We start from the raw sequence: 18,504 nt of genomic DNA, 5'->3' as shown, positions 1-18,504 counted from the left end.
CAGCAACACATTATTTACCTCTCATTGTTTCTCACTGAATTTATATATAAAACACGAAAGAATTGCCTTCTATTATCTTCACCAACCTAATTATGTCAAACATAGCATAATCCAAGAGCATCTGAAGCAGCAAAGAGAACTAGAAAATTAGACAAAGTTAAACATTTTCCATTCTTAAACATTGTTTCCTACATATCTAAAAATATGATCCTTGCAACCGTTCAAAATCAACATTGACAAAAAAATTGCTTACCATTCTCTTAATCACAGCAGTAGAATTTTGCTTTGAGATTCAAAATCTGCTTAAATTTAAGTTGAGAGATTCTTAAAATTGTTTACTAAATTTGAAATAGACACATACACATACATAAAACAAATAACTCTGATCTATATCGCAAAGATTATTCAATAGGTAATTTAATCTCATCATCCTAAAAGCCAGATCAAATCATTAGTTCTGAGCTTTGTACCCCCAAAGTCACCTTAGGGAAATAATGGAGACTAATAAATATAGATACTCTTGATAGTATGTCAGAAGAGCTAAGGCCCCAAGAGCCAAACTGAACCTTTTGCCAAGAAGGGAAAAGGTTAAGAAAAAACAAAATTCTGTTATGAGGTAAAAACGTTCTAAAAAAAATAGAAAAGAAAAAAAAAGATCCCAAATCTTGTATCCACAGGATGCCGACACCAAGCAACTCTTATTATGGATAACATCTCTTCTCCAAGCAGGGTACCCCCACACCTTGCCTGATTTACTACCCCAAACAAGGCTAAGACAGGACAAATGGCACAGTCTAGATCTACAAATGTCAGGATGACAAATGTTATTTCTCTATTTCAAAGGACAAATCATTGATGCAGAGAATAACAAAATTTCAAAAGCACTCTGGCATGGTACCCTGAAAGGAAAATAAAATAAAACAGTAAATCCTACCTTGAAGTAAGAGCCTGTATCACAGTACCGACCTGAGATACAAAGTGAAGCCAGTGGGACACTCAAACAGAAAATGGAGAATAGAATTTTCCTTCACAGCAGCTAAGTCTTAGACATGAAGTTCACATCCTATAGATGAAAGGTAAATTAGAGAGGTGGTTTTAGCCAAGAAGTGGAATTTTCTAGAATGAAGCCATTATTTTTCAAATATAAGACACTGCTTCCTAGTCATGTAATTTTAACCTCTGGCAAGCTATTTAAATTCCCTTTGCCTCAGTTTCTTAGTCTATAAGTAAAGATAATCATTTATTTCACAACAAAGTTGTTATGAAGATTAAATGAATTAATATTTGTAAGATGCTTAGAATAGAGTCTGGCACATAGAACACATTAAAAAGTGTTTGCCATTTCAAGAAGTCTTGGGTATAAGGAACAGCAAGAAGTCAGGAGTCCTGGTTATTAACAATAAAAATAAATAATCATCATTGAGCTAACCGTGTGGTATAGCATTCTACAGAGCATACACATATATTACCTCAGTTAATCCTTCTGACTTCCCATTTAATCCTTCTCACCACATTTTATTGATCCCATTTTATTAAGAAGTAAAGAGGTCTTCCCAAGATGATGTGACCAATGCATGTCACCTGTGAGTAACAGGCAGTAGCAGCTGGGTTTTTTTTTTTTTTTAACTTCTATTAATTTTTTAATGCACTTTTAATATGATGGCCTATCAAGGTTTCACTCTCTTGATTGACCCACTTTTTTCTCTTCTTTACTTCTCAAAAGCACCACAGGAAATGCGCAGGATACAGAAAAAGAGACAAAATATAAATTCAGACATGCCAAGTTTTAGCATCTGACTTTGGCAGAGTCACAAGACCATAACTGAACTGTTTCGGCACTTTTCTAAATTACTTTAAGCAACATAAATAGTACCATCTTCCTCTCTGTCAGTCATCTTTCCATTCCAGCATAATTACAAGATTTTCTCCTATGAATATCAGTTTTTAAAATAATTTATGCAACTGTGTATAGCTCAACTATGAGCTTAAATGAAAATTTTGATCAATGTAAGTAATCAATGTTAATTTACATATTCCCCAATGATTATCTTTGGTTTAGGGTAAATAGTCTGAGATTCTTTGCTGCATCTTAAACAATCAGAGATGACAGTGCCTACATGAAACTGGTTAAAAGGTCACTTCAGGACAGAGACAAATAGTCTAGGTAGAGCCTAAGAAAGTGTCAGCAAAGGTCCAAGCAATCCAAAGAATTCCATTATGATGAGCAAATGAGCAAAGGGCTTGGGCAACAAATTTTCATAAAAATGAGGTAAGAAGCTATTATTTGTTCATTTATACATATTAATGAATCCCTAATATGTGCCAGGCACTATACTAAGCATTGTAGAGTCTGTGGGGAGAAAATAAAGACCTGGCCCTGCTCCACAACAGGGTATAGTAATGGCAGTAGATCTAGTCTAGGGAGGCAGGGAGTGTGTTTCTATACAAGTGAGGGTTGTGCTGAGCTATGAAATGAGATTAACCATGCAAAATATGGAAGGAGCGATATTCAAAGAACTTGTGGCAAAAGGGATGGAAAGTAGCTGGAAGAGAAGGAGCAAGTAGAAACACAGTGACAGATGAGGCTGGAGAGATACCAGGGATAAGAACAGTCACGGCCCATCAAGTCACACTAATGACTACTTTTTTTTAATTCCAAGAGCACTGGGGGGTTTAAAGCAAGAGCAGGGGGTAGGGGTGTCCTAGGGTGCATTATCAGCCTTTGGAAAGTTTGTTCCAGCAACTGTATAGATAGACTAGATAGAAGGTTATTGCAGTAGAGTAAGTGAGAGATGATGATAGCTTGGAGTAGAATGGATGAAATGGTGGGAGTAGGTTATATATAGGAGGTAAAATTGACAGGACTGAGTGATGGATTGGATATGCACTTATTTGATGATGTATATCTGGCACTAAAAACAATGCCTGATACATAGCACCTAATAAATATTTGTGGAATAAATGTTGAACGAGCATAAACAAGGATGAGGAAAATGGTTATCAAGGTTGATTCCTGAGATTCCAGGTGGCATATCTTAGATGAATGGTGATGCCATACAGAGACAGAACACCTATGAAGAAGGCCAGGCTTTGGGTAAGAGTTTAGTTCTAATCTCAGTGATTTTGAGACGAGTAACTCATCTAAGAGAGAGGTCAAGAAAGCAAGGAGAGTGGATAACCTAGAGCCTGGAGGAGAGGTCTTATCTACAGATATAAATTTGTGAGTAGCTTATTAAAGGAAATGATTGAAGCCATAAGTATAAAGGCTATTGACTAGGGGAAACTAGAGAGTGAAAAGATGATCAGATCCAGGACGAAGCTTAGAGGAGCTCTGTATCCACAGAAAACAGTTGTGGGGAAAGAGCCTACAGAGAAGAAGCACACAGAGAAGTATAGATGCAGATAAGAAAGATACTTGAGCCAGCCCTGATGGCCCAGTGGTTAAAGTTTGGTGTACTCTGCTTCAGCGGCCTGGGTTTGGTATTATACCACTCATCTGTCAGTGGCCATGCTATGGTAGCAGCTGACACAGAAGAACAAGAAGGACCATAGAAGAACTAGAAGGACTATGTACTGGGGCTTTGGGGAGGAAAAAAAAAAGAAGAAGAAGATTGGCAACGTATGTCAGCTCACGGTGAATCTTTCTCTGCAAAAAAAAAGAAAGATACAGATTGTGGAAAGCAAGCTAAGAGACTGTTTTAAGAAGACGACAGTGACCAACAACGTTGAATGCAATTCAAAAGTTACGTATGATAAAACCAAAAAACAACCTTTGAGTTTAGCAATATGAAAAACCTTCGTGAGTTTATAAAGAGCTATTTCAGTGGAGTGATGGGACCAGAAGCCAGATTAAATTGGATAATTGGTGAGCATTAAGTGAGAAAATGGAGGCACCGTATATAAGCAAGAAGAAAAGGAAAATCGCATGGTGGCTGAACAGGAATGAGAGAGGGGTCAAATGACCAGGATATAAACCAAAGAGAAGCATTCAGTTGACAAAAAGAGGCTGACTATGTTTGTGACAACATGGATGGACCTTGAGGGTATTATGCTAAGTGAAATAAGTCAGACAGAGAAAGAAAAATACTGTATGATTTCACTCAGTGTGAAAGATAAAAAAACAAACACACAGATATGGAGAACAGATTGGTGGTTACCAAGGAGGAAGCAGGTAGGGGTTAGAGAAAGGGGTAAAGGGGCACACATGTATGGTGTTGGATGGAAACTGGACTTTTGGTGGTGAACACGATGTTGTCTATACAGAAGCCAAAATATAATGAAGTACACCTGAAATTTACATAATGTTATAAACCAATGTGACCTCAATAAAATAAAAAAGAAGAAGAGGCTGACTATACAACAGAGAGAAGAGATATTCAACTGTGAAAGTTTCCTGAGAAAAGCCAACTCTGAGTAATGTCAGTGTTAGAAATGCTCTCGGCAGGAGTTTTTAGCAGATTTGGGATACCAAAATATGGTGGTAGACAGGATGTCCAAGAATGGATCTAGAAAATGGCCAAAAGCAACCTTAACTTGTATCAGATTAGATATTTCATAACATCTAAGAAGAAACATCATTTGAAGTTCTCTAAAATTGTTTCATTAAGGGGAAAAAATACCTTAAACTTATAGACCATTTCCATATGCTTTTCATATGGGTGGAGAGCAAAAACAGAATGAGAATAACTATTAAAAACTGCATCCATGGATATGCCCAATACTCCAAATATAGGGGGAAATCAAGGGATTTGGAGCTGGGAGACACAGGGCTTTAGACAACTTTATTAAATCCAGTGCTCTTTGCACCACGCCAACCATCTTGCCTCCTGTTGAAATATATTTTTTAAAATGTATTTGTAATTACTAAAGCAATTGCTGTACATATGACTGTTCCTTGTGGGAACAGTGGAGAAGACACCGGAACAGATAGTCTAGTGAAAGGAGGAAAAACCGACACTATCACTTCCCACCTTTTTTCTCTTGATAGACTGGATGGATGGATGGATGGATGGATGGATCAGTGGAAGAACAGATGGATCCATGGACAGAGTTTCTACATTTGTATTAGAACTTGATATGTCTTTACTTGCAATTAGCAAATGGTAAGGAGCATTCATTGTACAGAGAGTAATTCAGACTCCTAACGTGCCTAAACCCATGGGAGCCACCTACCCTACACTGTGTAAGGCGTAAGGTGTACCAGAGCCTTCCCCATTGGGGAAGTCATTGACACATCACTCACATGATTTACTTACACATGGTTGAATGCTCTGATTTCTTTGGTTGCTCCTCCTGCACCAATTTGTTGATCATAAAACTAGGGTTTAATTTTAGGGATAAGGAGAAACGTTCTCCCTCCAGCGGAAGCCTTCTGTTACAGCCTGGTTTAACAAAGAATCCTGCTTTGGGAGATTGGACATGTGGACTCAAGGGGTATTCGTCTTTGTAATTGTCCATCGTGTGTCTACCCTCATCAAGGCCTCCTGAAGAGAAATGGCTTTGCCAAGGCAGGATTCGGACATTGCTGAATCCCTTGGGCTAATACCAATGACTTTCAGTTTGTCACATAAAAACCAAGCATTTGCTAAGATTTTAAATTAGAGTTTTAAATATTTTAATGATAAATGGGAAGTGAAATATGCCCAAGTCCCAGAAATTGAGTGTCAGCAGAATAAGGAAACGGACCTAGAATTATTGTCTCCTTCAATGAATTAGTTCAAAGGAAAGAAGCTGTAAACTAAAGTTCCTTGATCATGAAAAATGTAACTGCTATATAATATACCCCCAAACTTACTGCTCTATCTCCTGCCCTTTGAACTAATTGCGAGAAAGTCAAGGGCAGCAGGTCTAGGGTTGATTTTGAAGTCATTTTGTGGTAATTTAAAGTAATTGGGATTTTTTTTTACGACGGTTGCTATAAAGAAGAATATATAGCTTTGCTATTCCTTGTGACAGTTCTTTGAATTACACCTCCAGAATAAGAAGTATGAGACATGGCTGTTAATTTATAGCAATACACCCATTCCACCATCATGGGCTGGCATTACAAATGAGCAAAGGGAAAAAACAGCCTCTGGGTAAAATGAGAAGTGCCTGTGAGTGCTCTTACCCAGGCCAGCCGCATTTCGACCCAAGTGCACATCCACACAGATTCTAATACGGCCCTCTGAAGCCAATCTGCAGCTTGGAGCCAAATGGCAACTCATCTGGAATCCTGAGTGCTAAGTGAAATGCTTAAAACATGCAAGAATCTTAATTAGTAAAGGATCAGGGAAAAAATAAGTGTTCTATTAATAATTAGGCAAAATCTAAGCATGATGACAAATGCTCTGACTGCCTGTCTCTGAGATGCTTGCTGGGCGTAAAGCTTGTCAGTTGCTGCCTCCTTAGCACAAATTGCATTTGATCTCAGGAAGGGCTCTTCAGAGCAAAAGAGTATAAAGATGTTTTCAGTATCTCCTCTTCCCTTCAGTGCCCCTGCTGTGTGGGTCCCACCATAATTAGATGCTGGCTTTTAGTGGGATGCTTTGAGTGTTCAATTAGGTCTCCGTTCTTCCTAGCAGTCCTGTTTTAATATGAATGAACACAAAGCCAATTATCTTTTAGAAGTATGCTTTTGTGTCACATTGACAGTATTCCTGCATGTTTGACAACTATCGCCACGAGACACTGCCTTTAATTCAGACGTAGGGGAGAAAAAAAAAAGCAATGGTCTAAATTTCTGTTTGAATCCAACTAAAATCATGATGTCTCTTCCTCTCTAAACAGAGAGATAGAACAAAGGCTTGCTATTCAAAGTGTGCTCCACAGGCCATCAGCATCATCACCTGGGAGCTCTTTAAAAATGCAGAATCTGGGGCCACACTTCAGACCTACTGAAGCAAATATGCACTTTAACAAGGTGCTGGGTGATTTGTATGCACAGTAAAGCTTGAGAAACATTGATCTAAAGCCATCAAAATATCTATGGTAATACACAATGTTTAGGAAAAAACTGCTTGTGGTTAAGAAGAGAAATAAAGATAAAAAGAAAGAGAAAAAATGGTGCCCCTGTTTTGTCTCTTCACCAAAATGGTGAATATAAGGTGTAGAGTTTTAGCAATATTCAAGGAAATAAGTCAGAATATAACTGGTGTGATAGACATCAGTGGGTCCATCAGGACTTCCAATTCTCCTCCCATTCTGAGTACACGGAAGGATTTCATTTCCTTGCCCTCTTAAACTTGGGCATGGCCGGTTGACTTGTTTTGCCCAATGAAATGTGAGAGGAAAAGGATGCATGCCACTTCCACGTTGGAAGCATTGGGGAACTAGTGTGCCATTCTCCATTCTCCATGCTTTCTTTTCCACTGTCAAAGTGTTCATGGAAGCACATGTTGATGTGGAGGTGTTATAAGATAAAAGAACACAAGAAAGAAACAGAAGGGGAAAAAATGGTGTCCTTCTTTTGTCTCCTCACAAAAATGGTGAACATAAAGTATAGAATTTTAGCAATATTCAAAGAAATAAGTCAGAACATAACTCCACCAGCACCTGGAGGACAGCTGCCCCAGAGAGATGCCTTGACTTTCAGCAGATTTTAAGTGAGTAAAAAATAAGCCTCTGAGATGTTTGGGGTTTCATTACTGCAGCATAACCTCATCTCTCCTAACTGATACAACTGGCAATGTATAAATGAAATGAGGTAGAGAAAAGTAATCATTGCCTATTGGGCAATGGAAGGCTAAGAGCCTAGCGGTAGAGTCCAGCCTCCGCTCAAAGGCATCCATGTCACCGTAATATCTAGTGTAACTGGGAAATGCCCTACAACTTTCAAATTTGGCACAGCACAGCTGCATAATGCAATGTAATATCTTGAGTTACAGCCTGTGGAAGTAGGACAATAGTCCTTTCTTGGTTTAGAGGAGAATGAAGAGACTCTAATATAATTCGGAACCTCCTCTTTTTCCTAAAATTATCCAAATATGTTGCTTTGTATTCATTGCAAGCTTTACCCATCTGTTTCTGAGGTGCTTAAAAGCATTTACAAGTTTTGTATGTAGCAAGGATGACATTGGAGATGATTCCTTTCCTTTAGAACATGGATATGCCTGGATCACAAGAGTACAGCTATGCTTGTTTCATTGATTACTCTTTATCCACCACTCATTGACTTTTAGCAGAGACAACAGTGGACCTACAGCTTACCTTCATTTTTCAAAGCATTAAATGGCACTGAACCGTGGTTAATGACACTGAAATGTCTCCAATCGTGTCACCGGAATCTCTCTTGGCTCCGAGAACTTTATCTAATCCAGAGAATCCTTAGTGTTAAGCATAGCCACTATCCTAGGTACCCCTGCCAAAGGTCTACTGACATTATGTGGGAGAAATTTTAAAATGCTGAACAAAATGCTATGTTTGCATTCATTTCTAATTATTTGTAGCTAGAGGACACCATACCCCAATGAGGACACCTATGCAGTGATAGAAAAGGACCCATCAGATATTTGCTCCATTAGACAATGCCATTTGACAGAGAAATGTTGATACAACTAAGAGAAACACTGATATAAGAAAAAGATAAAAGAAGTAGTTATTGAACAAAACTCTGTCATGATCTTGAGTAGGTTTAAACACAAAATGTATCATGCCAATTTGTGATGAAATATAATGGGAACTTCAAGGCAAAGGACATGATTATTTGATCCAATCTCGTGTTCAAATTTTCCCTGATCTATGCAACAGAAAAATATTAAACACAAATCAAGGAAATTTGTTTCAGGTGTGATACTGATACTGCAATTATATTTTTAAAGAAAAGATCTTGTCTGTTAAAGAATGTTGAAACATTTCAAAATGAAATAGTTGTGGAGTCTAGCTTTGCTTCATCATAATCTGGGTCGAGGTGGGGTGAAGTAAGTGTTGATATAGATAAAACAAGATTGGCCAATTACGATCATTGCCGAGGCTAGGTGATGGGTATATCAGATTCATTACACCATGCTCTCTACTTCTGTGAATGTTTGAAAATTTCCATAATAAAGATAAAAAAAGATCAAAATAAACAAGCCAACCAAGGCTTATGAATTAATTTCTTGCCATGCCAAGCCCTTGACTTATAAATCACAGTGGGTCAGCAAAGGTAAAAGTGTGCACAAGCGAACCCACTCTCCTCATTACTTTACCTTCCTGCCCTGCACACAGGGTTGTTACTGATTCATTTTAATCAACTACACTAATTTACATTTGAGAGTTGGACATTTCTGAAATATTACAAAAAAATACCATTGATGGGGAAGAAAAGAAGAGTTTTTCTAATGAGCATTTAAATCTTACTGCTCTGAGCTGCTTTACCCCATGTGCCCTTCTCTTACACCCCAACAGCAAGACTGGCTCTCAATTTGGACATGACTTTTATTTATCTTTTTAAAAAATTCCAAATGAGTCATCTTCTCCTTCTTTAAATTTAATTTAAATGTATTACAAGTCTAATTTTCTAAACTTTCTCATACTTATCCAAATTTCCTCGGGCTTCCAAAGTGAATTAGATATACTTCAAATTTTGTCTTAATCATGCTTCTCTTTGAAAAATAAAATTTCATGGCTCTGTGGAAGATTTTTTTCTCTGTCTCATAGGAATTTACAGAATAGCTAATGGTAGTGGTTGTGGGTGGGGGGATATTAGATGTTGTTCTTTAAAACATCATAAACCTGCAATAACCAGAAGATTTCAAAATAGTTAATGGACTAGAATTTGACTAATTTTGATCTCAGAAATCTACAAGGGATAGTTGCAGGATGATGCTTTGCCTTCTTCTAGTAATCTTTTCTAAAAAGAATAGAACAGAAAAATGATTTGGACACAGAAATCATAACAATTAAGTTAAGAAAAGTAAATTAGTGGTAGGAATTATTTAACAAGAACCGACCAAGCCTGTGTCTTCCATTAGGTAAGATCTATAGTTAAGGATCATTTGAAATACTTAATTATATATACAAAGAATTATCAAGAAAGAAATTTCCTCATTTACCAAGAAAGTCTGCAATATTTTCTAATCATCTGCATGGAAGTGTAAATTGGTACAACTACTTCAGAAAACTCTTTGGCAACATCTACTAAAGCTGAAAACACAGATGTCTTAATTACCAAGCAACTCTACTTCTAAGAATATACCCAACAGAAATGAATACATTTATTCACCAAAACACATGTACTAGAATGTTCATAGTAGCATTTTCATGATAGCCCTGAGCTGGACACTACCCAAATGGCCATAATCAGTAAAATAGATAAATAACTTGTGGAATATTCATACAGCCTCAAGAGTACAACCCTCTAGGTGTAAATCATTAATCTAACCGTTATCAATCTCACTATTTTCAGTAAACGATGCTGACAAGCTGGTACAAATCTCCCCAAATTCTGACTCATGATTACAAAGCAATACCCTTAAGGTTTCATGCCTTTACCAGGAACTTAGTGTTGTTGAGGTACACTTTTTAATCCATTAGGACAGAAAGCTAATTCTAGGCCTGCTGGAATTAACCCTCAGAGCATACCAAGTTAGCCCATTCCAAGCCCATCCCATACTGCCTTCTGAAACAAATTCCACTGCAGATAATCTTAGGGTTAATGTATCATTTCCAGGAAATCTTTGGTAGCTTATAAATCTGTAAACCATGAGTAGTAATATATTAAATCACTGACAACCTTGGAGAATTTAGCAATATTTGTTTCCAAATACCAAGCAGAAAAGATTCTGAAGCAATGAGATATGGGATTCTATGAGCAAGTGGAGAAAGTTCTGGACATGGCGGGAGGCAGCTGTCCAAACCATGTGCTGGAGAGAGTGACCCTAACCCACAGATATGGAGTGTGCACTCTGGAGGCCTGCAGGATGCAAAAGCTGCAAATGAAGTCTCTGCTCCTGGGTTTCATTTAGTTCCCTATAAACTTGTTCAACATATCCATTCTTTACCCAAAATAAATTTTCATGATACCACATATTCTCTTAAATATGTGTATGAAAATATATACATAAATACTTAATTATATGCATATTCTAAACAAATATATCTTATGTCAGTTCCTATAACTTTTACCATCCACGTCACTCAAAACTATGTGAATCTTCTAAGGGACTAACTTAACTAGTCCTCAAGGAATTTAGAGAAATTTCTTATTTTCTCAACTACTTATGCAGATATTGGAAAGACATACAAAAGTATTCAGTTCCTTTTTGCTTATTATCACAACACTTATTTTGTCTTTTTTTTTTTTTTGGTCAAAATGAACATGACCTTAGTATTTTTAGGATTATTAAAGTAATATATGTTAATTATAAAACACAGAGAACAAAACACTTTAAAAAGTAGGACATTCTAGTTTAAGATGGCCAAATTCATTCACTGAAATTTGTTTTCTCGCAAAACTCCACTGAAACCAGAGTAAGAGTGATTTTTTTAAGACATAAACCCATAAGGAGAGAGTGAAGAAGAGAGGACAGCAATAAAACCCTGCATGCTGCAAAGGAGATGGGTGTGTAGTAATGATTTAGTAGATAGAAGAAAGCTAAATTCCCTGTCAATAGAGGAGAAAATTGTGAAATAACCTTATTTATACCACAGAATCCTTACAAACTCAGGATTTGGCAGCATTTGATACCTCTGGAACTGAGGAAGAATTGGGGATGGGGGACTATAATTTGAAGGACAGTAGGAAAACTGAGAAGCAGTAGATCAGTAATTAGATCCTCTAATCTATGTTGTTGGGCAACTTTCCTTCCTTCATCTCAGCAGGAACTTGTGGATTTAATCTTTGAGGCTCTCTTTCTGGAGGGATACCTGCACAGTTGAGAGCATGGGTACCTATATTGAATTTTAAACTGTTTGTCTATAGTCATTCCCAATTCTAAAAGAAAAACATACAACTTTACTTCCAGAATTCCAACAACCAGATTTTTATCTTCCAAGTAGGAGACTAGAAGGCTTTTCCCTAGAGAATCTGTCCAGCCCAATAAGAGACACCTAGAGGTATTGTTATTAGAAGTTGCCCCCACAAACAGCCAACCCAAATCACCCTACAATAAAGCATAATATCAACAAGCCCAACACATAGGGGGAGGGGGGAGCAGTATCTTCATCATCAGCAGATTGTCAAGGATGACCAGAAAAAGGTCTAACCTAGAGGGTCGAGTCCAAACAAACTTATATAAAGAATGACCAAGAAAACAAACACTACAACAGGAGAAGAAAATTTTAAATAATGATTTTCATTAGCATTCTCAAAGAGATGAAAGAAGACACTGTAATACAAACTGGCCATTTATTTAAAAAAAAAAAAAAAAGAGCTTCTAGAGTACAAAAAAGAGCTCATGAAAATTAAAGACATGACGGCAGAAATGAAATACCCAACAGAAGCATTAATAGGTCAAGAAGAGGAAACTTTTCCAGAAATTAGAACAAAAGAACAAAAGATGGAAAATAGCTATGGAAAAATAAGAGAATTAGGAGGAATAGTTCCTCAGATGCAGCATCCATAAAATACATTTTCCAAAAACAGAGAATGAGGATGGGAAGAAATTACCAATAAAATCATTCAACCTGAACTTCCAGATTGAAATGGCCCACTGAGTGCCCAGCACAGTGGATCAAAAACCACTTGTAACAAGGCATAACTTGGTTTTTTTCAGAACACTGGTGATTCTCCATGTTTCTGGCAGAGTGAGGGAGATGGGGAAGGTTGCATCACATAGACAGTATGAGGAATCACATGGCTTTGGACTTCTCAATAGCAACCCTGAAAAGAAGAAGACCAGGATGAAATGCCTCAAAATTCAGAAGGATAGTGATTTCCAAAATAGCATTCTATATCCAGCTAAATTATCAATCAGTACGGAGATAAGATAAAGACATTTTCAGACTTGAACTGTCTTTTAAAAATGTCTGTCCCTCCCACTCGTTCTCAAAAATCTACTATGGAATGTGTGCTAACAAAACAAGAAAGAGTAAACAAGCAGATCAACAAAAGGATATTAACAGTATCAGGAAACAGGGGATCCAACCCAGGAGAGAAGCAAAAAGGCAAAACGAATTCTCAAGACAGGGAAGAGAGATCCCAGGGTGGCAGCTGTGCAGAGGGATATACGGCAACCAGTCCAGGCTGGAGTAGTGTCACTCAAGAGACAGATATGCAAGAGTTCTAATCATATAGCTCTATTTACCTGACGACAGAATGCCTGGATGAGGCTAGCACAGATTATCTGTATGCCTTGTTTGTCTTCATTAAATGCTGATGAAGCTCCTGCTCTCCTTTAAATGCCCTGCACCTAGCAGCAGGCATTTCACTCATTTTATCTCACAGAACTGTTCTCTTTGGATAAACCTGAGACTTGCAAAGTAGGCCCTGGTGAACTTAAAATAAGAAAAGAGAAAGCAGTCTACTCCATTTGACTACATTTCTGTTGGGTATTCAGTATGAGGCCTGCTAGATACTTTGATTAGTGTGCGAGCCCCATTTTCCCAGGACTCAATCAGAACCTTGTAGACTGACTTTTCTAAGAAAGGACTCTTGGAAACTATAAAGATGCCTGAAGCCAATGAATCAGAGACTGTTCGTTTTAGCTTCTCTTGGGAGTCTTCATCTAAAGGTTTGTGCATGCTACTCAGTTTTTCCAAACCAAGCAATATATTGTTTAGATAAAATACACAAAGTAAATCGTCTTTTAAAGCAAGAGAATGAGTCAGGCAAAAGACAGATAGCCGTTACCTGGAAAAGAGGAGTCAGGATGAGAGCAGATGCATTTGGAGAGGGACACACCAGTAGCCTGGGTGGGTAAACAGTCTTTTTGTAATTTTATGTATATACATAAAATTGTGCATATATGCATATGGTACGTACATGTATAATGTATATGTATTATACTTTTATGTTTAAATTTCACAGTAAGAAATTAAAACAAGTGAAAATAATTCATAGGCCAATCACACAGATATAATCCCTTTTATCACAACAATGTTTCTATGTGTGTTTGTGTGTGTTTTATGTGACATTTTCAATTGTTTTGGTTTTATTTTCTTATTTTTTCATTTAACAACATATTGCAGACATCTTGTCAAGTCAAAATATATCGGTCTCTTTTAATGCATTATATAAATGTTTCATAACTTATTCAACTATTCTCAGTAGGCAACTTTCCATCTTGAAGTTTTTCTCCTCCTGAAATGGAAACAAGTATATCTGTCCCTTTTCCTCTGCTCAGAAATGCAGTAACTACCAAAAAGATAAGACTATAAAGCACTGAGAACTCACTAGAAAATAAGCCCTCTGAAGATAGCTCAGTTCCATTCACTGAGAGAGATGATCGTTAGTATTAATTTTTTTTAATTGTGATTTTATGTCCATACATTTCAGTATTTCACTATTTTGGGTTTTTTTGGGGGGTTTTTTTGGTTAAAAGTGTTTAAGTTATATAATCCCCTAAATAAACACAATAATTAATCTTCTTGGAAGAAAATAAAAATCTGCTACTATATTTTATTTAATGATTTTTAAGTAATTTTTTTGGTATTCAAACAATAAGAAATGCATAAACAAAAGAGTTTAAGATCTCCCTGTCACCATCCCCACTACTATTACTTTATCCCACTACTACCTCACGCACAAGGTAATTAGTGATAATAGTTTGGTATATACCCTTCCACACATTTCTCTGTGAAATGTTCCCTTTCAAAGAAGAGAAACTACTTGCAGTACAGATTGTTCCACATAGTCTCTCTGGAGGCTTCTTAGCATTAGACATAATAAGAAACTTGATGTCAGCTGACACGACTGCAGAAACAAAGGGACTGTGTAATAATCTTGTTCTTAGAAGTGCCCGTGATTCTTTCACTTTCCTTTATGTATCCATCTACCCAAATCACTAAACTGTGCAGTTTTCTATTAACAGATCCACAGGGCCCAATTCCTTTGACAGAGACCATTTGAACTCTTCCTGGAAATCTTACAGGCAACCCCCTTAAACCAACTCAGACTCCAGAACCCTGGGAACCAAGTTTCTTCCCAGCCTATACAGAAGAGGTGGCGACTCCCATTGACTCCCATGCCTAGGCTGGCTTCAAATCAAACAGTCTCTTCAGAGACCCAAATACCTTGAACTGACCATCAGGGCTTGTTACAAAGCACAGCATTCACAAGAAGACATCAATCTGCACTTTTTGCCAAAGCAGCACAATATCCTCCTTGAGTGCTTGTTAAACAGGGACTGAGAAAACACTTGAAGCCCAGAATCATGTCCATAACCCCAGTTCAAACCTCTTCACACCCCATGCCCTCTCTTGTTCCCACCACCTCCTCCTCCCCCCATCCTTCCTGTAGTTTAATAAAAGGGGTTAGTAGCTTACAAGAAGTGGGGAATCGAAAACAGTTAAACCTAAAAATCTTCCCAAACGACAAGAGAATTAAGCTGGATCTAAGATTCCCAAACATCAATCAGGATCACACACACAGTGATCTGAATAAATTCATACACATATCTTCCCTTTATAGATCAAGTGGAAAGAAAATACCACAAGCTGATGTGGGTGAGGGCCAAATTTTTTAAGGTTACTTCCTAACTCCTAACTCATTCAATGTTTGGAAACTTGGTATGGTGAGCAGAATTAGTCACAAAGCATCCCTACTCTGGAACTTGGTAAATGAAAACTTAATGTTTTTAACCAAGAACATAAAATTTTATATTTTCTAAAACTAAATGCAATTAACCATTTTAAAGAAATTGACTCGTAAAATAAAAATTGGAAATACAAAGACATATCATTCTTTATTCATTTGTCACTGTTTTCGTACTGTGCTATTTTATGTTCTATTACTACTATAATCGGATTGTGTTTTCCTAGTATTTTATCATGATTTCTATGAATAGATTATTAATTATTTCTATTGCTGCCTTAGATCTATTGAATGTCACCTCAGTAATATCCTCTGGCACTGTGTGAAGTATGAAGCTATTAACAAATAATCAAGTGAGAAAGGAGTTTAAATTTCTTTCTTTTCTGTAGAAGATCCTCTATTTCAGGGTGTTAGTTCCATTGATCAATAGAACACAGCTTTGCCATCGTGCAATGAAAGTGAATATGCTATATTGTTTATTGGTGGTTGGCTATCCTTAATGTCGTTTTCAAATTGGAAATTTTAAGTTTCCATTTCATTTATTCAATAAATACCTCCAAAATAGGTCTTCTGTAGAAAAAAGCATAAGACACTTCTCAGAACTATTTTTATCAGATCTGTTTGAATTACATTCCAGTCCTCTGAAGGGAGATAAAAGAAGCTTCTCTCTTCTACAACTACTAGCTCTCTGAGAACAGGAATCACGTTTTAGTTACTACCAGTACCTAACCTAGCACAGTTCTTGGCACATAGTAAGCAGCAGCTAATAATTGTGAAATAAATGAATAAAGTTAAATAAAGGAATGAATTAACATTAAGGATATCACTAGAACTAACAATATAACCTTTGTATACTCAAGTCAGAAATAAATAGAGTCAAGATGGCGGCGTAAGCAGACTCGGAACTCACCTCCTCCCGTGGACACAGCCAATTTACAACTACTCGTGGAAAAATTACCCCTGAGACAGAACTGAAAACTGGATGAGAGGAACTCCTGCAACAACGGACAATCCTAACTGAGGTGGAAGAGGCAGAGACTCCCTTCCGGAGAGGAAAAACGCCGCCTTCACAAGCCGCCAGCTTCACGGCCGCCGGGAGCAGCTCACAGGTACGCAGCCTCCCTGGAGGCGCGGGGCCCTGAGCCGGGAGCGCCCCCGCTGTGGGCATTTTGTGGACCCAGCACAATCGAGACCAGCGGCATAATATCTGACTGTGCCTGCTACTAAAACACTGGGGAGCACCCCCAGAAAACCCGGTTCACAAAGAAACTAAAACTGGCTCTTAAAGGGCCCACGCACAAACTCACCCGTTTCAGGAAGCACCCTAAAATCACCAGAAAGAAAGGTGCACAGTGCTTTGGTGACAAGAGACTCACCTAATAGGCCCTGAGTGCATCTCGGTGAGGGGTGAGACCTCTCCAGGGACTGGGACATTGGCAGCGGCCATTGTTGTGGCCTGGTGTGGGCGTGCTGACACAGACACCATTGGAGTTCTCCCTGAGGCCTGCTGGCCCAGGGTCTGCCCCACCCGCTAGAGTACCGATTTAATCCAGCTCAGCCAGGGCAGGCAGCCCACCCTAGAGACTGGCCCCACCCAACAACAAGCCCTCAGGCAACTTGTGGGCCTGCATAGATTGGTGACTGGATTCTCTGCAGCCTGGCAACTGAGCCGACTTGAGCAGGGCAGGGTGTGCACAAGGAGCGGGTGGAGAGTGTGGGGCGGTGGCAGAGTGTGTGGGGCTCCCGCCTTGGAGAGACTGGGTCCGCTTGGGGAGGTTAGGGTGCTCACACGGGGCAGGACTGTGTTGACTGTGTGTGTGGACCTGTGGGCAGCAGGGCTTCTCAGCCGCAGAAGACTTGTACTTCTCAAAGACCCACATAGGAGGTTTGCTCCGCCTTCCAAAACCTGAAACAATTGGGTGCTCCTGTGCCTGAGGCCAGCCCCACCCAGCTGCAATCCTCAGAGAGCTGACAAGAGACCTAATAGGCTAGAGGCTTACAGCAATTGTAAGGCCCTGAGCCTAACAACCTGCCACACTGGGGGCCTACTCACTTAAAAGAAATACTGCAACACAAATGTGGTATTAGAACTTACAGCCAACTGTGCTGGGGATCCCCACACCTGATAAAGAGACTGAAGGGCCCACAACAACTACAAGCAGCTGAGCATTACAACAGCTGGCCAGGAGCATAACTCAGCCTCCCTGGGCGCCTACAGGGAGAGCAAACAGGCCACAGCAGAAGGATACACGTAGCCCACATAGGGGTCACCCCTGGAACATTGACAACTGAGGGAAGCACACTGGAAGCCTCCTAAGCCATCACTTACATAAGGTCACCTATCCAAGAGCAGGAGACGTAGCTGACCTACCTAATACATAGACACAAGCACAGGGAAAGAGGCAAAATGAAGAGGCAAAAGAATACATTCCAAGTAAGGGAACAGGACAAAACCCCAGAAAAGGAACTAAGTGAAACAGAAATGAGCAACCTACCCGACAGAGAGTTCAAACTAAGAGTGTTAAGGATGCTCACTGATCTGGGGAGAAGAATAGATGAACTCAGTGAGAATGTCAACAAAGAAATGGAAGATATAAAAAAGAACCAATCAGAAATGAAGAATACAATACTGGAAATGAAAAATTCATTAGAGGGACTCAAAAGCAGAGTAGAGGATACAGAAGAACGGATCTGTGAGCTGGACGAAAGACTAGAAGAAATTACCCGAGGTGAACAGGTAAAAGAGAAAAGAATTAAAAAGAGTGAGGACAGTCTAAGGGACCTCTGGGACAACATCAAGCGCACTAACATCCGTGTTATACGTGTCCCGGAAGGAGAAGAGCGAGACAAGG

General features: G+C 38.7%; 1 long non-coding RNA gene across 3 annotated transcripts in view; it reads right to left on the bottom strand.

The window, feature by feature from the left end:
- Nucleotides 1-17,155, bottom strand: part of LOC147917295 (uncharacterized) — a 94,323-nt gene extending 77,168 nt beyond the window's left edge. For all 3 annotated transcript variants that reach the window (XR_015551977.1, XR_015551978.1, XR_015551979.1), the window contains exons 1-2: nt 17,029-17,155; nt 935-1,063 (exon numbers count right to left, since the gene is read on the bottom strand). This is a non-coding gene — a long non-coding RNA (uncharacterized LOC147917295). The remainder of the gene's footprint in view (nt 1-934; nt 1,064-17,028) is intronic.
- Nucleotides 17,156-18,504: the final 1,349 nt, after the last annotated feature.

The sequence above is a fragment of the Ceratotherium simum genome, chromosome 4 (assembly GCF_057802395.1).
Source record: "Ceratotherium simum simum isolate JZ-2026a chromosome 4, ASM5780239v1, whole genome shotgun sequence".
In the NCBI taxonomy this organism is placed as follows: Eukaryota; Metazoa; Chordata; class Mammalia; order Perissodactyla; family Rhinocerotidae; genus Ceratotherium; species Ceratotherium simum.
This window is presented reverse-complemented; position numbering and strand designations above follow the sequence as displayed.